Raw genomic sequence first — 26741 nt, 5'->3', positions numbered from 1 at the left:
TCTTAGTTCAATGAAACCAAATTCGAATGACTGGCAAAGTTTAATGTGCACTATTTAGGTCGAAACTTAACAGCCTACCTCCACCCTTTGCCACTGGGATATACAATATAACCTAATATAGTTTTCGTTAAAACTTTATAATTATTTATAGGTATAACGGTTAAGTTCTTCAGTGGCTCTATTCTATACTTATCGACCGCTAAAGTGATAAAGTGATAAATACGACGGCTAACTAGGGTAGATTTGTATCAAAGTATTAGCACTTTTTGTAACAATTACAATAAGATGGTTGTAATTGTTGCAATACGTGCTATATTTTAACAGCACCTCTCTTGCTGCTGTTAAGATATAGCACGTATTGCAACAATTATATTCAACTTATTGTAATTGTTACAATAAGTGCAAACACTTTGATACAAACCTACCCTAAGTTTGATAATATTTATCACTTTAGCGGTCGATAAGTATAGAATAGACCCGCAGGTGTATGTTGAACGCAACGTACATGGGTGAATCGGTTTGGAACTCCGTCATCCAGCAGTGGATTCATCCGTGTTACGAGATATTGCATGTTAGTAATACCTACTCACTATGAGTAACAGAAGAATAGCCGCGAGTGTGTGCGTATCCTACTATTTATATCTGATTCGTTTCCACACAAAGAACATTACAGTGCGCTTTTCTTTATACCTACCAACTAGCAGCGGACAGAATTTTCTTATGATCTTAAATTTAGTGTTATTATAACAGAGCTGGAACAAAGACTGAGCCAATTTGCTACTTCAAATATTATAAGTATGTAATATCAAGTAGATACGTTACGTATTTACATGTCTATTAGAATATATATACCTAAGTAAAATATTTTTGAAGTTATACGTCTTTTGGGGCGTTTGGTAGAGAGTGAAATTGAGAGCTGCACGCGCACACCGTTACAAAAGTGCGCAACAGTATGAAGTTAGCTGCGAATCAGTCAGCTGTATACAAACGCAAATTTGATAGTAGAATTGTTCCGTTGCCTAAGCAACGAATTTATTCTTGTCGGCCATTTGCAATTCCTTGCGTAAACAAACGATCAAATGTCATAGTGACAGTTGTTACTTTAAAAATAAAAACAACCAGAAATAATTTTATAAGTTAAAGTGTGTAGAAATAAACCAGCGGCGCTCCAATAAACGGCCCTTTTTCTTGAGTGTTTAATTTAACGAGATAATTAAGAGATAGTCGAAGAATCTAGGTTATCACAAGGTTTGTTTTTGTTTTATTACGCCAAGAAGTATAACTGCTAACGCGCGTACATAAGTAGGTACATGCATTGATTTTTTTGAGAATAGTCTGAAATAGGAATCGGGGTAATAGCATTTCGTTCAATATCACATAATTCGAGCATGCATCTTTATTTTTGGGTGTTGATTGTTTTGTGGTTACTGCCGTTTGTCACACATATGGTTCTTACTTACGTCACTTGATGTGCAAATTAAAAACGTCGTCAAAATTATGACCTATGTAAGTATACCTACATCACACGAATGACTATGTACCTACAAGCCAAAACAAAATAGTCTTCTACAATTTACGTCACGAGCAATAAGTAGGTATATACAGTCTTTGTAACATACCTAGAGATGTTATAATTTTATTATAATAATATCTTATTATGAATGAAAACAGTTCGTTACTTTTCTCTGTACTATGTATGCCGTTTACAACTTAATTTCCAAGAATCATTGTAAAAATACAATTTAATTCGGACCGGTAATGAGAGGTAGGAATTTCATCATCATCTTCATCGAAGCATCTAAATTTAATAACAACACGATATTCAGTATACATTCTTACAGCTGATTACTAATATTAATTGTTTGTATAAAAGAATCTATCTAAACTATATATAAGTCAAAAATATTAATACGAAAAAATGGTACTGTTTGGTTATGAGGAATACAGCGGAAAACACATTTTGAAAATACACGATATACTGGATTATTTGTTAGATTAACCTAACCAGACCTAACCTAAACTAACCCAAACTAACAAATAATCCAGTATATTGGGTATTTTCAAAATGTGTTTCCGCTGTATTCCTCATAACCGAAGTGTACCGAAAAAAGTTCACTTTAAAAAAAACTAAGCAACTTTTGAAGTGTAGATAGTATGGATAAAAAGATGCCAAATTAATAAAATGTGTCTTGTTTATTACTCCAGTTGGGGACTTTTATGTTGGCTTAGATTAAATGACTGCGTTGGGCTGTGTTGCCGATTTTATGGTGACGTGAAATTCGATCTGGCTACTGCTTTAGATACAATTGAGGAATCTGGAAACAAAAATGGCCGTCTCCATTTTCAAATTAATGTTGGCAAGTCAATAAAATGTCTTATTTCTTTCTTATATCTATAATTTCTGAAAGAGATATTATAAAATCTTATTTGTTATGAATTATTGTTAAACACTTTTTTTCAGAAATTATACACATAAGAAAGAAATAATACATTTTTATTGATTTTACGAAGATTTTACGAAAAGTTTCGAGACCCCTCAATTATGTACACAATTAAACTAAATTTAATGCATTCATAACTACGTCAAACGCTAGTCAAACATATATATATACACGTATATACCTACATTAAGGATTAGTACATAATTTTACGGTAAAATAAGATACATCGTCGAATCATACGTCGAATACTGATAACTGCTCTCGGTTTATGCATTTACGCTCATTTAATGTTGGCGTGTTACACACACTATTGCACGTGCATAATGCGTGCTTCATTTTCGTAGGACACTCACACATTCAAAAACCCTGCATCAACATGCGGCGTATTGAATATAGCCTATCGGTATTCTATTTATTATCTGTTCTGTGAATTTTACTCAAAGGTAGAATGCTAAAATTATACGTATCAAATTGTTTTTAATAAAGTTCGTTTATTGCCAAATTTCAACTTGTTGATAAGACCACGCTTTGTGAGAATTTCCAAAATGCATTGAAATACTGATCACGTTACCTACTCACTATAATAATAATATAACCTTAATTATTATGATAATGTTATACTATTCATAGATAACATAATGTACGTCACAACATAACTAATGAATTTAATATAATATTATAATTTAATAAAAAAAAATACTTAGTGGTATAATTTAGTCATTTAAATCATTTCCTGAAATTATATGACATTGGAGATAGTGTAAGCGATTTTTTTTTAATATTTTATTCTTATATTATAATTTATGTTTTTTTTAAATATCTTATTATGTATTTATCAGTGAATGTAAAGATATAAAATTTTCGTTCCTAAGCGGATAAAATAACCCCCCTTGGAGTGGATGTTATGTTTAGAGTTTTGTTTACTATGATTGATTGTTAGCCACTAACCTAACCATGGCCCCCACAAAGGAGGGGCTGACAGAACTCTAGTCTGAGGGCTCGACCAGATAAGTGATATAAACACACACACAAATCAAAATTTTTCTCAAACAATAAAAAAGTCGCCTGCGGGGGCTATTTTACTCCAGGATTATTAGCATTGCAAAAATAAATGAATTTTGGATTATTGTGTCGATGCACGATAACTCTATAATTCAAGTGAATGTATTAAAATACAACAGTAGCTAAAATTACACTGAATACCCTTAATTTTACATCAAAAACCATTTGGAAAACACTAATGTAAGGCATCACACTGCCTTTCACCTTGGCGACAGGTATGGGGGCCCGTTTTAGGATGTGGGGGCCATGGACCTAGCCCGCTGGGTCGTTGCACTAGTCAATTGAAACACATCGAAAAACAACATGATTATTTTTTGCACATCCACAGGTGAGTATGGTGAATCCGTTTAATAATTTGATTATTAATCACAATAGTAGGTACATATAATATAATATAACATGAGTGGAAGAAGCTATGTCATGTGGAGGTTTTCATTCAGCAGTAGATCGACTAATATTTGACAATAAACACAATGTCTACCTACATAGTTATCTACGATTATTTACAATAACATAATTATGTAGTCTTCGTAAAACTTCTGTACGTGCAAGTAGGTAGGATCGACTGAATATATTCTGAAGTCCTTAGATATATTATTTTCAATAAACTAAAACTGCTTTTTCAGTAACCTTTATAAAAAGCTGATGAAAGAGTGTAAGATCATAACTACACAGCGGAAAATATCATCGTAATAGTATATAATACTTTTGTTCCAACCTAGAGAAAGGTGCCATTCATTTATAATGGTGGGGTGACCTTCGTTTAGCAGTGCAAAATCAAAGAATAATGTCAGTCTGATGAAACAGATGTGCAGTATTACAGAGGTTCTCAAAATGCCAGACAAGGATATTACGTCATTTATCGATAGTAAATTCCGTTCCCAGTATTGGCACTTTTCACCAGATAATAAATAGGTATTACACTCCCACGACTCCTTGCGTCAGACAATGTTATCTACAAAATAACATGTTAACTAAATAATATATACCTAGTACTTATAGGTACACGTGATACGCCGAGACTGCATGCGCTGACTGATTTAGAGGCTCCACTATTATAAAAATTACGCCAATCTACTTTTAGTAAAAAAATAAATTTGTACATATTTTAAATGTTAGTTAGAAATAATTAATTCTCGTTAAAAGATCGACCGGCGTACGTACGCGTTTCGTGTCTTATTTTAGACAGGTATATTGCCTCCCCCTACAAATTTTTCATTCAATGTTAAAAATACAACCACAGAGATGTGCTGCAACATTTTTTTTTGCATTTAAGTACCCACACATCTGATGAATTTTCTGACAAAGCGAGCGCCTCATACGCATTAAGGAAAACCGCCACTCATAATTTATGCTTTCCAACATTAAGGCGATACATCAGTGAAACGGCAAATAATTTTCAACTATAGGCGCGACGAAATTGTGGACTCGCTGCCGTTCGGAGAGAGAACGTCGAGCTGGGAACACGTCAATTTGTTTCGTGATGGCGACGGGGGTATTAATTCTAAAATCGAGTAAAGATGACTAAAAACGTTACCCATTTACTTTAAAAAGAAAACATGTCAATGAATATATTATTATTGTTACTAATAGAACATACGTTAAAGTGCCCACCACCACCCGTCATATATGCACAACCGTTAGAACAATAAACAGAACATTAAATGGACGCATGTTGGATTTATATGACAAATTATATTTCGTTTGGCATGCGACATTTGCACCCGCGACCCGCAATCCGCGCATCGCCTAGCCACTATCTTGTTAGACCGTGCCTCAACTGAGGTATAGCCTTAAGATTCTTTTAAGATTGTCATCCAAGACTAAAATTATAATAATTTATTATGAAGCTAATAATTTGTAATATTATTTTGTTTCTATATCTACATATAAAATAAATACATAGTAGGTTAGAGAGAGTATTTAGGCAATTGGTTCAAAAATATTATAACTGTTTTATAATTTTAAAAAATATGACTTTAATAATAAAGTATAACTCGTATTGCCTACAAGATTTAAAAAATGTTTTATGAAAACTATTATAGTTAAAAATAATATTATAATATTTATATACCTATAGACATTCATCGCAGTTCACCTAATAATATGCTTAGTGAGCTCAGCGCGCACATGCTGAACGGTAAACAATCATGCTTGCTGTTGGTGTTTTGTCTACCTTTCGAATACTACGCAGGTGAGCTGCAGGTGCCTGACGCAAGAATTGAGGTATTGCGTGGACCAGCGATGCACCGGTCACTCAAGTCACTGTCTAGTGATGTCATATCGAAAGAAAAAGTATCGATACACAGTATCAGATTATTAAAAGAATGAATATAATATTATACATATTTATATCCATTGGAATTTGGATATAATATAAATATACAGTATAACCCCTATTTTACGTTTTTTAAGGGACTGAAGAAAAAAAACCTAATTGGAGGGAAAATGTAAAAGGGGGGTATTGAAAAAAAGAACATTTAAATTTTATGTTTCTAAAAAAATAACGTTTTATTAAAAAACAACATTCAATTAAAATTTTTATTGAAAAATCGTTCGAATGTTACGACCCAATCATTGTCAAGTGCGCGTAACTCGCATATTTTGAATATTTCCGACGTAAATCGCGGGAAAGAAAAACGTAAATGCGGGTATTAAATGTAGTGAAATACATCGGGACTGATAAAAATACACGCAATTGCCGGGAAAACGTGAATTCCGGGCACGTAAAAACGAGGTTATACTGTATTATTTTTTATATATTACACATTCAAAAAACTTTTGTAACACATGTCCCATGTTCGATTATATATTGCTAATATAGATACTTAAAATCGTGTCCGGAAATTTGTACGTACGCAGTTCGCCGTATCACACTTCACCGTGAAATGTTGTATCGGAAATATATGATCGTATAATATACCTACGGTCCAACCTCTTTGGGAGATAAAATTTATGTCTAAATAAAACACGGCTCTTGTCTGTTTACAGGAAGCCAGCAGCAAATAAATTTTGAAAAATAGCCGATATACTGGTTTATTTGTTAGGTTATGTTGGGTTGGGTTAGGTTAGGTTTTCATTCTTGAAGGAACATTATTGTCTCCACGAACAACGCGTAGTTTTTTCATCTCAGTGCTATAGAAATCACTGTATAGTACACGGTTTTCTCTTTCCGATAAGAAAGCTCATGGGGAAATGTAATACGTACAATTTAAATGTAACCACTGAAAACTATTGAAATTATTGGTTTATACCTGGATACCCTCAAATATATCATTATCTATAACTAGGCTTACCGGGATTGTCCCGGTTTCACACATCGGTCCCGGCGTCCCAGCCGGTTTGGCATTTTGTCCCGGCTGTTCCGCGTATGAATATTTGTCAATAACAAATTGTCATGATTGACCGTAGTAGCGTATATTTTGTGATGAGATAGCGGGGAAGGGTGCAGGGCTCGAAATGGACCGGAACGCACCGGAGCGCCGTTCCGGTTCATACAATCCCGAAAATTATCGCTCCGTCTCGTGTAAATATTAATTTGACCGTCTGTGCGAGATATGGCAGATTATGTATAGAATTAGATAAGTAACAGTGTTAATATTTTCGTTAAATTATCAAGCGCTCCGGTTCGTAAAATTGTCCAATTCGAGCGCTGGAAGGGTGCGAAAAAAGTATATTCCAGCGAGAAGTGCGGACTGGTACAATAAATAAATAAAATAATTTAAATTTCTGCTGCAGAAGGTCTGCATTCTTTTTTTGTACATACTTTAAAACAATTTTTGGTGGTTAAATTTGTTTCTTTGGCATATACCTATCCTTTTCCTGTCCAGGTTTAGAGTTTCATAATTATGGTAAGCCTAATTATAACTCATGTTTCCGGATTGAGAAATGGCTACCGTATTAACAAAAAGTAGATACCAACGTATTGATCAAATCAAAAACACCGATACTTTCATATTTATACCATCCCTAATTTTATTGCAGCGCAGTGCAACGTCCTTGGCTACAGCAATAGGAGAGGTCGTCGATCAAATGATATGAGATTATAACATGTATTGATGGATAAAAGACATGCAGTATGTTCTACATAATATGTCTACCTATATGCACCCATTACTTTTGTTACTACATAATATAATTGTATTATACCCATATAAATATTTCCAACAACTATAATTATTATTGTTATTGACATCTTATAGTTATCCCACTTGACCTCATTCACATAATATTATACTTGCAAAAATAAGAACATGTTTATTATTGAGTGTACAATTTTAAGATTAAGTAAGTATTGATTTTGCTCGTTTAATAAACATTACATTACGTAGTGACTATTGCCCTATTATTCTAGTTTCTCATAAATTACACTGAATAATCATTAGTGGCAAATGGTGGAGGTAGGTTGTTAAGATCCGCAATAAATAGTGCTCATTAAACTCTGTCAGTTATACGTATTTGTTTTCATTGAAATAAGACTACAATTTACAGATGGTGGTTTTTAAATTCAATGAAACCTTGGAAAAAAAAACTAAGCCATAATAGATAATTAATAGTCAAAAAATACTCGATTATCTTTATAAAATAACTAAAACTATGCAATTAAATCATACATAAGTTTGGGTATTTTATAGAGATTAATATTTTTTATGTATTCTAGTTTGGTTTAGGCAGGGCTTAATGAATTAAAAAAAAATGAAACAGCAATATGTGTAATATGTATTCTTAATCCAACGAAAAAAAATAAGTGGGAATGAAAAAGTGTGAATAATTTTGTCGTATCGCGCAAAATATACCAAAACTATTATGTTTTGGTTAAGGCAGGGTTTAATTGATTTTTAAAAACTAGCCAACACCATCTGTAAATTGTAGTCTTGGGTCAAAGTAAACAAATACGCATGAGTGAGAAGTTTAGTATGCACTACTTATGCCGGATCTTAACAGCCTAACTCCACCCTTCGCCATTGACAATCATACAATCATGATAAATACGTACAGATAAAATATAAAATGTATTTAATATTATTCATGCAGAGTTTTTAGTTCGTACCTACATTTAATTACACTGAGAATTATCTGCAGATGAAAAGATTTCAGTGGCAGAGTGTAATTTTCCCGCTCTTTTATTTTGTTGAAGCTGATATTATTGGCCGCCAAATTTTATGTGACAAAGAATCTATTTTCGGACACTATCTAGTAATATTATTTTTATTACAATATACCCAACAACACTTTTCAGTGAAAACCATTTTCGGTAATAAGCCAGATAATAAAATGCAGTACTTATTTGGGAAATACAGGATAAACTTAATTTATCACATACATTAGATAGGTACATCGATTTGAAGTATGTAGGTACCTACTCAATTAAAACGTCATTGAAAATAATAATTATCTACAAATAAAAAAATACATATTTGGATAACAAGAAGTAGGTACCATAAATTCTGTGGTTTCGGGAAATCAGTTTGGTTACAGCTGACATAATCTGTTTTTATATTATAAATGACACTTTTCAAAATACTCTTGCTTAGAAGTTAATTGACATATCTTTTCTAATTTCTTTTGCTTTATTTATATATTATAATAATTAAATTAAGTTGTTGATATTGTGCTATATTCAATCTTTTGAATGAGTAATTTGACTTAAAGATAAAAATATTTTGCTCAGTTTAAACTATTTTTTACAAATTACATGACAAAATGTAGGTATACATAAAAAAGAGCACAGTAATTCTTTACACACAATCATTAAAATCTTAATTTCGTAAAAACGCGACTAAATAAGAACTTTTAAGGTACCCTGCAACCACAGAATTCTATTTTAAATGTATGTACCTATATAATAATAATAATGCTATTAAAAATGGGATGTTCCAATTACAATATGAAAATATTACTGACTAGTAAGTATTCCATATAATAAATAAAATATGGAAACAACAGCTTGGGATCGTAATAAAGTAGGTAATAAACTAATAGATTAAATTCGTACAGGATTTTCAGACCAACAAAAAGATTAAAATAATCAAATTATAAGCAATTACTCTGACTATTAACTGATAATGCAAGTAAACCTGGTTGATTAAACCTACAATGAATTAATAATTATAATTATGGAAGTTTTATTCGGCGAAAAGTGTGTCACTAATTAATACAAAAAAATATGTTCATATGCCGATTTTTACATAACTGTCATATTATGTACTTATATCGTTTATGATTTAAATTTTAGTGTTATTGCAATTTAAAGAAAGTTATATTGAATTTTGGAATACAAAGTACCAACTAGGTAACTAATATAACTTTCGTTATCGATGCATTTAAAATGTACTATTTGTTTCCACTAATTAATATATTATGAGAGATGATAAGCATAAGAAGATGCAAGGAGCATCGTACCAGAATCTAATCAGTCTTCAACATAATAAATATACGACAATGAACTCGCGACAGTCTTAAAAATGAATATATTAAGTACCTAATTTAAATGATTTATAAATTATAAGAAATATCCAGATTAAAACAAATTTTAAATCACTCTTTATAAATGAATTATTTTACTTCCTGGATAGTGGATAGGAGTTATAATAATATATGTTCATGCTTTATATTCAATCAGCTGTTTTATTTATTATAATTATCGTGAAAATACGAAATACCACTAATGTTTCCCGTACTTAACTATATTTTTAATTAAGTATTATATTTAACGTGGGCTTAGTCGGGGAATGAAATGGTATCGCTGTAATCAAAACACATAGTGATTTTATTTGACGTTTGACGTGATTCGTTGCTATTTAACTCAAAATGATCAATGAAAAAATGGTTTATCTGCGACGAGGATTACCATTCATCAAGATAACATGTCGTTATGCCAGTAATCGTAAAAATGCTGGTTATAAAGATATTTAAATCATAATAAAATACCACGATCGAATAAACTGACATAAAAATAACAAAAGGAAAATTTTGCATGGACATTCGAATGAGTGCCTACCTTTATAACCTGAGCAGGTGCTGCGGATGGTTGACGATTGATTATTTATTGTAAATAGACAATAAGCAATGATGACGGAGAACTGCTACGAATTAAAACAGCTGAGACACGGTTTAATCACAATGGTAATAAACAACCTGTTAATGCACTGAATGTTTCTCTAAGACTGATCTGTCAGAGCCGAACGCCGCCTTTTATAAAATGCGCTCGACCAAACGCAGTGCTCAAAACGCATGCGCGGTGCATGTTTGGCGCACGCACTCGATGTTACAACCCCTAGGGTAAGTAGCCGTAAATTAAAATTCTACTAGGAAAATAATTCATAATAAATTTTCACAGATTGAAAAAATATTTCAATTACTGTCGAACGTGGAATAGGAATAGTTCATTAGAAATAAGAATATATTTGGTGGATACCAAATTAGTAAATAATTCTCTAAGTTATCGTTAAAAAATATTGCATTGATGATTGTCATAGATATTTTTAAAATCAATTAAATAGAAAAATAACATACATAGTGAATAAATACCTTGTGATGATGGTATATAGTTTCATATAACACATCATATAAACTTGTAAATTGGCGGACGAAACCGGTCGTGATTATTATTGTACAGTGAGGAATATGTACTTACTATATAATAATATAATCATAAGAATGACATTGTCAACTAGAATCTAGTTTACAATGTCCCTCTGAAGCGGTCAAAACCGGTTTAGAGTAATATTAACAAAGTGGAATTGTGTTTTATCTTAATTATTAATACAATGCAGTTTTATTTTATTTAATATAGTGTCTTTACATCAAAAATTGAATTAAAATAATTTTATAAATTTGTAATTATTTTTTTACCATTTCTAGTCCAAGCAGGCTTTGTGTATCCATATCATGTTCTTATATGTATACATAAATGATTTATTGTAACCCAAACGTTCAAACCCTATATTCCTATAATAGGGTGTGAGTTGGTACATAATATAATATAATTATTGAAGAATGGGATAATAATGATTGATTAAACAAAAGCCAAAGGGTGTATTTAACGCTGTCGACAGGATTTCAACCCGTAGATCTCTGACTTACGAGTAGGTAATAGGTATATATTATGTACTAGTGTACCTACTACGGTGGGCGGCATCTAAACGTTCCTTAGGGATTGTGCCACGCACCAGTATAGGAAGAATAAATTAAATAAATACAGTCGAACTTGGTTATTACGAGGAAGATGGGACCGACTGAATTTGCTCGTTATAAGCATTACTCGTTATATAACATTTTTCGCGCCACATTCTATTTAAGCATATAAAATAATAATTACAAGATAAAAATAACTTTTTATTTACAGCGTTTTAAAATTTTCTGTTGAATCATATTATATAAACTTGACTTGACTAGCTTAAACGATCAAAAACAATTGTACTTGATAGAAATACTGAATAATGAAATGTCATTTCATATTGATTTCCATAGTAAGGCACGTATATATTATTTAATAATTTAGTTGCTAGGACCCCTACCAACCAATAATGGTATCGAAATAACTTTTAATACAAAACAGAATTAACTAAAAATGAATTCAATTCTACTTAAAGATGGCTAAAAGTATTAAAAAATGCATTGGCATCGTGTTCTGATATATTCTAAAAGTTTCAAATGTCTAGCTAGTCGGAAAGTTAGTTAAACATCGATTGCAAGATTTGTACCGGACAAAGAACCACCGGACAAATAAGAATACGAGCTAAGAAAAACGTTGTAAAATACTGACATGAACATTGGATAGATTTATTAATTTGTGCAATTTACAATCTTTACATGTAGGTATGCGTGAATTATGGTCATAAAAACTTTATTATTTTTTTAACGGGCAGATTATACTCGTTGCACCCGTCATTGCAAGATTTGTACCGGACAAACAACCACCGGGCAAATAAGAATACGACCTAAGCAAGAAAATGACATTTCAGTATTATTTCTATCAAGTATATTTTTTTCAATCGTTTAAGCTAGTCAAGTCAAGTTTATATAATTCAACAGAAAATTTAAAAACGTTGTATATAAATAGTTCTTTTTATCTTGTAATTATTTGTTATAAGTAATATGAGTTATAATGTCTATGTAGTTAAAGAAATAATAATTTTCAATCTGAATTTACGACACGACACATTACCTTTCTGATAGTCATGTCATGTCACTCATATCCCTCGAATTCGAATGAAACTAACAAATCGTCAACGATTCTAACTTGTTGTAAGGATAATTGAAGTGTTGGATATCTACCAGTTTTCACACATTTAATGTGTGTGTAATTTTAGTCTTCTTTCAGTTAAAATTGTCATATTATTTTGTTTTGATGCATTGGATTAAACCCAAGAGTCAGCTGGTGACTACCCTATAATGGTCGAAAATTAAGATTGGGTATATTTGGTTAATTTGGTAGTTAAGTCTGAACCATACGCAGCCTATTTAGAAACTATGTAAACGTCATGATTTTGAGTTCTGTATTATTTTCTATGATAAGCAGCGCTCGAAATGGAATATTTAACGAACCGGCGCGTTCAATAACTTTACGAAAACATTAAGATAAAGTTAAGTATATAATTGAATGTGTATTTTATAAAAATAAGTGTGTTAGATTTTTACATTATATGGGAAATCTAACTGAGACGGTCAAATAATATATCCACGAGAAGGAGCGATAATTTTGGGGATTTTACGAACCGGAACGGCGCTCCGGTGCGTTTCGGTCCATTTCAAGCCCTGATGATAAGTACCTATACTATTTATAGTATATAATATAATGGTTTAATATATTTTTATTTAAATGTTTGTTTTTTCCCAGACATTTGAATGAACCTTTATATACCACTTATGATTAGAAAAACGGGGCATCATGTTGAAATACATCTTTCATTTGTCTACAGATCGTTTAGGCGTATTAAATGTATACCTATTTACCAACATAGCACATAATTATATTATTCAGATTCAATCTTCAAACTATTAACGAAAAATTTAGAAATTTTAGAAATGGGGTGACAATTTGTATTAATGAATATTATTGTTGTCGCACTAAGTAATTATAACAATAATTATAAGACAACAGTTCAAATTACTTTGCTAATACACACTGCTTACTTCTTTCTTGCTCATGGATCGTAAACCTTTGTACGGGTATCTACTTATTGAAATATTGAAATAATTCTTGCTTTAAAAAAAATGTTGGTATGATATTATTTCAACGGTCTTTTATTTTGTTTATAAGTATATGATTTAAAAGTAAACTAGTACCTACTGCAAAATGAGCATAATATCCCCTTTACACGTGCATGGATTTACTGCTGACAGTAAGTATTATCGCGGCCATAAGATAAACATGTATTATTCTGCGGTTGCAAGATTGCATGCATGAATCAAAACAGTTCGAAAGCTTATGAATTTTCATGCGACATTTGAGAATTTTTCGATCTGCGCCTGCGCAGTAGAACGATAGTGGCGAACTTGCCGGCAAAACTACACCGCGGCTGATTTTTACGACCTGTCAAATAGTAACATAAAATTACAACATCGCGTCTCGCTTACTCATGAAGAATGAGATTGGAGAGACAGTCAGCACTTTTACGTGTAAACAGTGTCATGATAGCTTAAAATACGCACTATTGCTGCCAGTAAATCCATACACGTGTACAGGCGCTATAACAATTTTCTCACAATGAAATGCCAAAGAATTTATGAAATATTCTAAAAATTGATAACATAAATAAATGATTGTCAACAATTAAATTATTAATAGTACATAAGTATAGAATAATCCACAGAATAGATTAATAAATAGAATTCAGATATGCTCTGCCTCAATACACTACATTTTGAAGCAGGGCTTTGAATGTGTGAGTGTCCTATAAAAATGAAACACGTTATAGGCGGGCAATAGTGTGTGTTGCAACACTCAAAATGCACATTGGATGAGCGTCAGTGCATAAACCGAGAGCAGTTTTCAGAACGAAGGACAAGCTTAGAATGACGTATTCTTGACGCGTGTTTAAGTTTATCCCGTATTCTTCCACACTCGAGATCGCTTGCCTGTTACTCCACACCCGTTAGGTATTTCAGTTCACATTAATTCTGTGTTCCCTGGAATAAACATTACATTTTTTATAAAGTATATTAAAATGTTGAAAATACCCTACCTACTTTACTAAAAACCGATTGCAAGATTTGTACCGGACAAATAAGAATACGACCTACGAAAAACGTTGTAAAATTATAGTTTTTCCACTTAATAGATACCTACCTACAAATAGCCTGTAGAGCTTTTCAAATTTCGAGATTTGAATTTTTCCATCCGAAGTGAATGTCAACAGGTTTTTTTTAATTTTCCGACACTAACAGGTATATTTTTTGAAGTATTTCTTCAAAAAAAAATTTGGTCGATAGGTATCTACCCACTGTGGGCTTTTCCGTCCAAAAGTTTAAACAAAAATACTGGCTCGTGTCTTGAGCAGCTACATAGTTCCGTGTCTGATTGTGCAAATTTATGTTGATTTTGACATCCATCTAAAGATGAGGACCGGTTCCGTCGAACCGGTCGTACCATCTTAGGACCGTATATTATTATAACACACTTATTCACACAGTTATTCTGTTCGATTATGATCATTTTCCATCCAACTCTTGAAATCGTTGAATTATACCTAAATAAATAAAACTGAAGAAATAATGTCAATTGACAACGTCTTCGTCAATTTGCAGAATCATGTGTCTTGGTCCCTGATGACAAAAAGGTGAGGAGCACATATTTTAATGGATTTAAATTATACCATTTTACCTATAATTACCCATAATATACTTAATTGTGTTTTTCAGAACACTCGTACTCAAACTGACCTAATGATTTTATATCACATTACCTACTTATTTTTTTATATATCTAGGTTTTTTTTAAAAAAAATCATTATGACGTATAGGTACATTGCATAGCGTAAAAAGAATTTAATTTTCTTATCTATGAACATCTATGAATCAGAGTACATACATATCTACGAAATATTATCGTTTAATCAATTATTGTAATTTCTACTAATTTTGATATCACTAGCCCTATTGCTAGGGACGTAATATCGAATGAAAAGGTATCTATTCCAAAGTATCGGTCAAAAATATTGATACTATCAAATATCGATCACAGCCATTTTTTCCAAAATCTCAATCGATACCAACGTATCCAAAAAATGGTAATATACGATCGCAGTGGCGAAGAGTGGAGGTAGGCTGTTAAGATCCGACATAAATAGTGCACAATAAACTTTGTCAGTCATACGTTTTGTCATTTTTGTTTTCATTGAACTAAGTCTACAATATTTACAGACGGTGTTGATAAGTTTTTTTGTAAGTTCAATTCAACAGTTCAGTCAAAAAATAATCGTGTACTTATTTATAAAATATCTAAAATCATATCATTAAAACATACATAAATTTGGATATTTTATAGATAGTATAGGTAATAATATTTTTATTCACTATCGTTTGGCTTGGCAGGGCAACATGTGTAATATGAGTATTATTAAATCAACGAAAACAAAAGTAGGAATGAAAAAGTGTACACTGTTTTGACGAATAACAAAACTAGTATGGTTTGGTTTAGGCACGGTTTAATTGATTTTTTAAAGCTAACCAACACCATCTGCAAATTATTGTAGTCTTAGTTCAATAAAAGTAAATATAAATGACTGACAAACTTTAATGTGCACTATTTATGTCGGATTTTAACAGCCTTCGCCACTGGGATCGATACTTCAAAGTATCAATACTTTTCTGACGGCCCTACCTATTGCTGCTTTCTTATCAGTCAATTTGGAAATTATTTATCTATGCAATGGATAAATTAATATCCATTAAAGATTGCGTGTGTAGGTAGGTAGATAGTTACGTACATTTAATTACAAGGTAAATCCTAAAACCACACTATCACATCAATAACGAAGGAGCTGGATATAAGAAGAGCGTAAGTGCTAAACAATAGTTTTGAAAAAATACGCTTAAACTAGGGTACTTGATTCCCAGTATTTTTTTTAATATGTAACTATTATTCTAGAATCCTTATTTACATTTTGACCTTTGTAGTCATCAGACTAATAAATTAAAATATACCTATATTCAAGTGCTATCTCGTTCGCGCGCATTAAATGTCAATAGTGTTGAAAGTCTACCAACTGGCGAGCGATCCGCGATGATATCATGACAAGTTTTTTGGAACAAGTTTATTGGGCCATGCATACTGAGTATGGGTAGTTTCATCCGATACTTGAGTACACAAACTGGTGACAGTATTTCCAATCCAACTCACCCCTAATATGCAGTGCCAGCTTAAGTATTTAAGTAAGCAATTGTAATAATTAGTACACATAAACATATTATTCCATACATTGCATTGTATTGTACTTACTAAAATTACAACGCGAGAAAGTAGCGACATCATTGGATATTTATTATTCGTTCAGTATGAAAACAATTAACGCCGAACTACGGAAAATAAATAATTACAAGATAAAAAAAACTTTTTATATACTTACAACGTTTTTAAATTTTCTATTGAATCATATAAACTTGACATGACTAGCTTAAACCATCAAAAAAAATTGTTCTTGATAGAAATAATACTGAAATGTCATTTTGACATGTCATATTGATTTCCATAGTAACGTACGTATATATTAATAATTTAGTTGCCAGGACCCTAGCAACCAATAATGGTGTCGAAATAACTTTTCATACAAAACAGAATTAACTGAAAATGAATTCAATTCTACTTAAAGATGGCTAAAAGTATTTAAAAAATGCATTGGCATCGTGTTCTGGTATATTCTAAAAGTTTCAAAAAACTAGCTAGTCAGGAAGTTAGTGAAAAATCGATTGCAGGATTTGTATCGGACAAAGAACCACCGGACAAATAAGAATACGAGCTAAGAAAAACGTTATAATAAAAATGATTGAGATCGATTTATAATATAAAACAAAAAACAAGAATTTAAATCTGGATATCGACTTATTAACTAAACAAAATTTTCACGTGTTACTGGCTAAGTAAATAAACTGGTGAATATGTAGGTACGGGTGTACACATTAATCTTAATCTTTTCTTTTTTTCCGAACACTATAGGTACATCCATGTAAAGGCCACCAGTATCTTGAATGATAATATATAATATAAAATTATTTTATTACGTTACTACTTCGGAAAAATGAGATAATGCGCTGGTTATTATTATTGTCTATTATCTATATTACAGCCAATAATAATACCTAATTGACTGATACGATGTGAAATTAATTTTAAATATTTATTTATTATGTTATACTTATTTGGATGACTGTTTCATTTTGTTTGATGAAGCATTGAAATAGAGATCAGACGAATTTAAGTAAATGTTAAAGTCTGATCAGAGTTGCCAACCGTACTATAATTATAGTATTTGTACTATAATTTTGGTACGATATAAAACAGATATAGTACGCCCAAAATACTATAATTTTGAATTTCAGAAAAAATAATGTAAAAAGTACTAAAATTTCGATATTTAAGTACTATATCTTCGCGATAAGATTCGGAAAACTTGGGAAAAAAATTGCTCGAAAAAAGTAAAAAAATCCATGACTTTGGCTTTAAAATAAAATTTCTTGAATTCTTCGGTAAGCATTTTTGGTCGGAAGAGGTACCTAAATAAAAAGGGGTCTCGGAGTTTCGGAAACGACAAAAATAGTGCACACTTTTTCAGAAAGATTTATTTGTTTTCGTTGAATTAATAATACATAAATTACAGATTTTGTTGGTTAGTTTTATAAAATTTATTAAGCCCTGTCTACTCCAAACCATAATCGATAAAAAAATATTATTCTATCTATAAAATATCTAAAGTTATGTACAGCGCTCGAAATGGACAGGAACGCACCGGAGCGCCGTTGTGGTTCGTGGAATTCCAAAATATACCGTTCCGGCTCGTGGATTCATTTAAAATTGCGTTGCGGTTCGTTAGATTGAGATATTTATGTGTGAATGTATCTTTTAAAGTTTTTCTCAAAATTAAAAATTAACGAAGTTATGTCATGCCGGGCGTGCAAGGGTTAAAAATAAAATTTATGACATCCCTAAATTTCTTTCAATTTTCTTTTTTGTGTCGATACATCCGTGTCTAAATGCATTGTCTAAACACTCCAAATAATTGCATACTTACATAAAAAAGTAACTACAGCTGCAAGCTACAAAAGAATTGTGCCTTTGCTGACATTGTTTGAAAACCTTTTGTACTTAAATAACTTAAATTCAATAAAAAATAAAGTTGGCACCTACATATTTGTATAATAATTTCTAAAGTATGAAACATCTCAGTATAGTCTCGCTTTTACCTTTGACTGGTATGCATTGCGAATTTACTTACCTACTAATTTATTACTTATATTTTATTGTGAGTGATAAAACTTATTTATTTTCATCGCCATCTAATCGCCGTGTTAATTTTATACATCTATTTTTGCGGGCAAAATTTTCGGTGGTAAAATTAATATGATAAAGTTTGGTAATTTAAATCGTACAATTCCGCTAAAATCTACTTATTAGTGATAATCGCTTGTTTTTTAAAACATTTTGTATTATTTAAATTTGTTCTCTTAAAATTTAGTTAAACATCTCAGCAGGCGATACCTTTCTATATATTACATATACCTAAGTATATTTTATTATTTATAACATATTATAATGCTGTTGACCAGTGGCCACAAGCAGAATTTTTTCGTTTTGAAAATGATAAATATGAGTGGATATTTATAAATTTTATGAAGGTTTAATTAAGTAGTAGGTACTTCGTGTAAATCTGCTAAATCATTAAGAATTCACTCCGATAAGCATTTAAGATCGACAATACAGTTGAAACAGGGTTTTCTGATTCAATGTCATTTCGACAATTGACTCGACGTGTTAAAAATATTTATGACGTGTCGTAAACCCTTATTTTTACAATGAATAATAAATGAATGCACCATTATGCCATTTTCCTACAAAAATGTTTTTGGTATGAAACTATTGAATAGCCTACCGTAATTAGTTTATTTTTAAGGGACGTTTCTATTGTGTTATAATTACATACGTTGTAACTTGCTACATTAAAAATAATAGAAATAATAGATACCTACTATGTAGAGAACTTTTAGTTAATTTTTGTTTGTAAATTTGTTTTAAAAAAAAAGGAATACCTCCAATAAAATTTTATTACTATCATAATAATAAATTATTGTTCTGTATTATCATTATTCATCATCATCACCGTGGCAATAATAATGACTATAATGAGACTAGGTAAGGACAAACATCACAAATTGAATCGTTTAGTTTAAAATACACTCACAAATTAGGTAGGTACGTGTTCAGTGCGGACAACAAATAATTTTAGATGGTAGTCATAGATTAAATAAATACGGTGGTAAGTTCTTTAATCTGAGGTGGTAAGTGTACGTATATTACAATAATGGTAAACAAAGCATCATCATTGTAACATATAGGTCATGGTCTCCACAACGAGGGGCTAAGAGGGCTCTAGCCTGGGAGCCCGTGCTCAGGAGGAGCCCGGCGAGGCGAATCGACCAGATAAGTGAGATAAAGACACATCACAAATTTGCTTTAATAGTAAAAAAAGAATTTTCTTACAATACTATTATTTATAGTTATGTGGTTATACGAAACAATTCTTAATTGTTTATCAATACTCGACATCTCCATAATTCGTATGGATGTTTTAAAATATACAATAAAACACTAAATATACAGATTATTGTTACCCCGTACATACTGCCTTTATTCTTAGCGATAAGAAGGGGGCCCCACCAAAGATCCTAGCCTGGGGGCCAGCTTCACGATGTGGGGCCTATGGTATGGGTATATACATACACTACAATATTAGTCCTTATAATGTTGAATATAGGTAGGTACCTACTGATTAATGACAATTTTATATTATTCTATAGGAATCGTATTTAGCAACTCGAGTTGCACCTTCCGTCATGTTTTACCTTATATAATTAATGATACTTCTTCTTCTACCCTGTCATGTCCTAATATTGGGGCATAGGGCAAGCATTGGCGCCACTTCCCTCGGTCCATCGCCATGCGCCTCCCGCCATGTCAGACCTGCAGCAAATAGGTCGCTTTTGTAGCACCGCTGTAGGGTGAGGGAGAGGCGGCCACGGCGATGGAACCATTGAGGCTGTGCCACAAGGGTACGAAGTGCCGCACTCTTTGGCGGCATCCGGAATACGTGTCCCAGCCACGTAAATCGTCTCTTCGTGATAACTTCAATCACCGCAGGCTGCTGTGCTCACGAACTCGGGTATTTGTAACGCGGTCGTACCAATGTACCCCTAAGATTTGGCGGAGACATCGATTCTCAAAGCTCAAAAGCCGATAATTAATGATACACCATTGGTAATTTAAAATGCTATAATTACGTAGTTTGGTGATGATGGCTTGAAGCTTTTCTTAGAAGTAGGTATGGCCTAATGGCCCTTATGGTGGAGAAGGTTCAAAAGAAATCTTTGAGGATCCTTTGTTTGAAGCTGTGTGGATGCCATCCATGGCTTTATCAGATTGATTTATCTTAAGAACGCTTACACAATGTGTTCAACCAAATCGCTTCGGATATTGGTATATTCCTCCTGCGTGAGGACGAGTTTATGTGAACGATTTATAAATTCTTTGTTTTATAACTTCTTAAATAATTAAATGGCGTAGTTAGCTCTATCGGTGTACAGATATGTACTGTATAAATTTTGTATTTACTCGTCTCTGTATAGGTACTTACTATTTTTTCTAATAGTTGCTGCATCTATTTCTTTATTTTTAAACACTATTTTAATACTATTTCTTTGATTTTTTTTTTTATTCTGTGCTCGTCTTGAATCTATAATCTGTAAAATTTGTTATATGTAAATTAATTTTTAATTTGAATCTTTATGGTAGGTATGTGGATATGTTGTTTTTTAAGTTTAATTAATTAACAAACTGAACTATCCCAAATGAGACAGTAATATAAGTTATAAGCAGTGACGAGTGGTGGTAGAAGTAACATGCCTGCTGATTGTGGGTGGTAGATAAAGTAAGAGTAAAGAATAATACAATTCTTGACGGTATACTTTGTTGAGACGAGGTTCTTTCGCCTGCGGCGCTGACAATCCTTTGCAACCCACTTGTTCAATATACATCCACGTAAGAAGTTCAAAGTTTATTGTTGCATTTATACATCCAACGTACGTACGTATGTAAAGAAAAAAATTAAGCATACCGTTTTTTCGGAAAATTATAGAGCGTTCCTGTTCGTGAAATTTTCCATTTCGAGCACTGGTTATGTATGGTTTAATGGCATAATTTTAGATATTTTGTAGATAAACTAATATTTTTTGACAATTATCTACTATGACTTGGATTTGGTAGGGTTTAATTGAAATTTAAAAACTGACAGTCACTATCTACAGTCTACACATTGTAGCCTTAGTTCAATAAAAAGAAATACGTTTGACTGACAAAGTTTAGTGTGCACTGTTTATGTCGGATCTTTACAGCCTACTATTATGTAGGTACATATCTATTGAATTGTGGAGGATTAATTCCTTTATTACTTTATAATGCTGATAAGTGATAATTATTCACCAAATTATGTTTAGTATATATACATAATAATTTGACTTTAGACAATACCATTTACAGGAAGCATAACTAATGATTTTAATTAATTACGTGTTAATTTTGATAACCTGTATTTCAGGTATTGTGAATGATTCAAGGTAAATACAATATCTAACAGCAATAATTGGTCGTGCACTAATACACTAATACGCGTAAGGGATAAAAGTAAAATTTCTATGTATTTATTTATTATGAATATTTACAACATATTATGGATAGCAATAAGTATTTGGTACCTGAGTGACATAAGTATTAACGTGATTGGAGAAATCAATGTATTCGGTAGGTAATTAGTAATTATATTTATAAATCATAATAAATAATTTATACCTAATGAGTTTTTAATTTTTTTTTTGTACCTGGCCCCTTTCGTGAGTGGCTACATAAACTAGTATTAGGTAAAATACCTTTCAATAAAATTCTTCCATTATCATATTATAGTTCTAGATTTTTTTTGGGCATAGTAAATGGAAATGAACGTCATTGTAGTTATTGATTGGTATATTTTCATATAATCAATGACATTTGACACATTTGGTTAGTTTGATTAGTTGCAAAAAACACCACCGAAGCGCCACCATCTATTTTGACCAATGCATGAGCATTTGACACATTTGGCTTAGTTGCAAAAAAAAAAACCGGAGCGCCACTATCTAATTTGCCCAATGTATGAACTAGGTAGAAAAATTACTGTCGAATTCACGTACTCGGCAGATATTTTGCCTAATTCATGAAAAAGGCAACGGGCTTGCATCTTTCATGAAATAGGCAAAAATTTTCCGATTTCATGTAATACGCAATTTCACACATTCGGCGTAACATATACACAGAACAGATTAATAAATATAATTCAGATAGGTTATACCCAAAACACTAAATTTTGAAGCAGGGTTTTGAATGTATGAGTGTCCTACGAAAATGAAATACTCATTATGGACGTGTAAAAGTGTGTGCTGTGTCAGTGCTGAATCCTTCAAATACGCCAATATTGAATGAGATGTTTGTTTGCAGTTGTCAGAACGAAGGACAAGCGCATTTTTGACACGTGTTTAAGTTTATCACATATTCTTCCATACTCGAGGTAGGTTGTCTGTTACTCTACACCCGTTAGGTATTAATTTCAGTTCCCATTGATTCTGTGTATCCTGATTATATAGGTACCTAGCGATTCCTTTCGAGGGAGTATATTCGTAGTGTAGATATAGGTACCTAATAAAATCAATATTATTTATGTACTACCTTATCCGTTATCGTGATCTGCTTCTGTAGACATGGGTTGCAGGTTCGAATCCCACATCTGATAAACTCATCATGTTACTTTTCTATGTATGTTTAGATTTAAATGAAAATGCAAATGGCTATCAAACATTTCTCGTAAAAAAGTATGTGACGAAGCCTCTTACCCTACCCACACCGGACTGCAGTGTCACTGTACCTATACTAACAATAATAAAAATAAAAAAGAACACACACGACGGAAGTGATACTTTTTGGTTTATTCTCTATTCTAATAATCTTCAACGTCGTATCACGTGAATTGAATTATCAGTATCAATGTAAGTGTAAACCATCCTACCTAATTCCATTAAAGTTCTCCGCAATTCATGACATATCTGGATCCACAAAAGACAAAATAGACGAAGTAGATTCATATACTTATATATTATTATTATGTACTATAATTTTTCATTGATGCTTCGAATTTACGATGTTACGAATTTACCTGGCGATTTGTGTTTAATTATTGTAGAAATTTCCATGATTTCAAAATGTAAATCAAAGCAAGTTACCTCGTCCACTGTTACCCACCTTGTCAAGTGGTAATTAATTATTAGTGTGTACCAAGTGTTCTAAAAAATCACATTTTCACAGTGACGATGGCGCAATTGGTGGTAAGTTCGCCTGTCGACCGAAGGTTTGGTGGTTCTAGTCTAGACTAGAGCTTATGATTTCTCAAGAAAGTGTTTTTATCGAGAATTCGATATTGGTTTTTTGATTTTTCAAGATTCACGAGAAATTGTCATTATCACGAAATATCCTTTTCTTGACGTTTTAAAAAAATATAGTAGCCAAATTTATTTTACGATCAAATTTTTTAAGAAATCAAGATTGAAAGTCAAGACCTATTTTTGCTTCTTCCGACCAAAATATATATTAACCAGGATATTTAACAAAATTCATTCGACGGCTTTTTAAACGAGAAATCCAACATTTTCTTAGTCAGGTTAGCCACTTTGCAAATTCACGATTTATCGAGAATCTCATTAATTATTTCTCAAGAAATGAAAAAATTTATAAAATCAATTTCTCGAGATTTGAGATTGGCATTTATCGAGAATTCTCGAGACAAGGTTTCTCAATCACAATGTCTAGCATAAACCAACCGTGGAGTTATTTGTTTTTCAATTTTGAAATCAGCAATGACGACTTTTCGTTACAAATGGGTAAATAGATTATTTCACGTCAAAATTTAAACAACTGAAAATAACTTTGCTGTAATTTGTATTGAAAACATAATTCATATTTTTAATTATACATGTATTTAGTTAGACTAGGCACGTCGGTTCTTTAAATTTCGGGAAATGTTTGTGAATTAGATACGTGAGAATTTGAATTGCGATGCGATTTACAAAATATTGCAGTGTATAGTTTTGATAGTCAACTGAGCAGGTAATTTTGATTGCAAATACAATGTGGTATGAAGTAATGCAATATATAGGTACTTACTACTTCTTGCAAACGAGTTTTCTTTCACTTTATAAATTTAATAAGTATGTACGAACATACCTGGTAGCTGCAGTAGATAAGGTGGCTATTTGAATCGCGGTCCATGCTCGGTCTCACAATTATTTAGTGTTGGTATAGTGTATTTGTCTCATGAATGCTCACCCCCAGTCCGCTACGCAGGACAGACAGTAGGTATCAAAATTCATAGGATAAAGATAAACCATTGACATACTAATGTAGGTACACTGTCTTACATATAAATTTAAGTGTACACATTTATTATAAATACCTACAGGTATATTTTCAACTGCATGCAGTATTCTTTGTATTTTAACATAAAAATAATATTATATTACGCGGATATCTGTAGCTAAATTAACAGAAAAAAACTTGAACGTAGTTTTGTCATAATATGAAACCTTATTTCAATGTAAGTAAGCAGATTTTTCGGGATTCCAGTATTAATTGATACCGAAATACCGGTAGTTTCGGTATTAAGAAAGCATGCTTTTACGTTCACGTGTTGACCGATAAAAACACATCATTAATCAATTAATTTAAAAAAAAATAAGAATACAATAGAGGCGGATTGATATTTCAGATATCTTACAATTAATACTAGTTCAACTTAAAAAAACATACAGACTTTTACATATTTTCATAAATATTTAATCCGGTCATGAAATCTAATTCAATGTATTTGTAAAAATAAGCAATTTTACCATCATAACAATATTGTTGTATAATATAAAGATCAACAGAATATTATGTAGGTAATTAGGAAATTTTGATATAAAATTTGTTAATTTTTTAAAAATCTATGCCTATAAGACACTTGTTTTTTTAGTATATGTTTCAACGAATACCTGTATTAATACCAGTTTTTAATAAGAAATACCGAAACACCGGTATTGATATTTTCATTTGGTATTGCAATCCCTAGTTTTGGGGTCTTTGCAGAGGCAATTTCTCAAGAGATAATGTATCTATTATCATCTGCGCTTGTGATTATCAAGGACAAACAAATAAATCAACCAATTGACGTGGATTCAATTATTTATATAGGTAATTACCTATATTTAGTTTAACAAAAAATAATATTAGGCGTTATATAATAAGTTCACAAGACCCGAAAGACCTCCAAGGTAGAATGCAAGAACTCGCGGATGTCAGTCAAACGGTCGGTCTAAAGATAAATGTCTCAAAGACAAAAGTGATGAGGAACTGTTTTTCGGACCCTGCAATTATCTGTATTTCTGGCACCCAACTCGAGCAAGTCAGCAGCTACGTCTATCTTGGACAGCAGGTGTCCATAGACGGAAGCATGCATGATGAAATTGCTCGAAGAACAAAGCTGGGATGGAGTGCTTTCGGACGTCTGAATAGTATCTTCAAGAGTGACCTACCATTATGTCTTAAGCGTAGGGTGTTCAACCAATGTGTGCTACCCGTGCTCACGTATGGCTGCGAGACGTGGACCCTCAACACGAGAGATGTCCAAAAGCTAAGAGTCACACAGCGAGGCATGGAGAGGTGTATGTTGGGCATCACGCGAAAGGACCGTAAGAGAAACAAATGGGTTAGGAAGCAGACAAGAGTACGCGATGTAATAGACGTTACCAAACAACTGAAATGGAGATGGGCGGGGCACATTGCTCGCCGAAAGGACGGCCGCTGGACAAATGCCGTCATCCAGTGGTACCCAAGGGGCACGAAACGGCCACAGGGTCACCCTAAAAGCCGCTGAATTGACGAACTGGTAAAGTTCGGCGGAAATACGTAGC

At 32.2% G+C, this 26741-nt stretch overlaps 1 protein-coding gene across 2 annotated transcripts in view; it reads right to left on the bottom strand.

Moving 5' to 3' along the window:
• The window catches only part of Gs2 (glutamine synthetase 2), a 77584-nt gene extending 66913 nt beyond the window's left edge, over positions 1-10671 (bottom strand). For both annotated transcript variants that reach the window (XM_085941674.1, XM_085941668.1), the window contains exon 1: positions 10504-10671. The gene's annotated coding sequence lies outside the window, so the exon portion shown is untranslated. The remainder of the gene's footprint in view (positions 1-10503) is intronic.
• Positions 10672-26741: the final 16070 nt, after the last annotated feature.

This window comes from Rhyacophila brunnea, unplaced genomic scaffold (genome assembly GCF_057557595.1).
Source record: "Rhyacophila brunnea isolate RB1 unplaced genomic scaffold, BYU_Rbru_1.0 scaffold_1, whole genome shotgun sequence".
Lineage (NCBI taxonomy): Eukaryota > Metazoa > Arthropoda > Insecta > Trichoptera > Rhyacophilidae > Rhyacophila > Rhyacophila brunnea.
The sequence above is the reverse complement of the archived record's forward strand: the minus strand, read 5'-3'. Positions and strand labels throughout refer to the sequence as shown.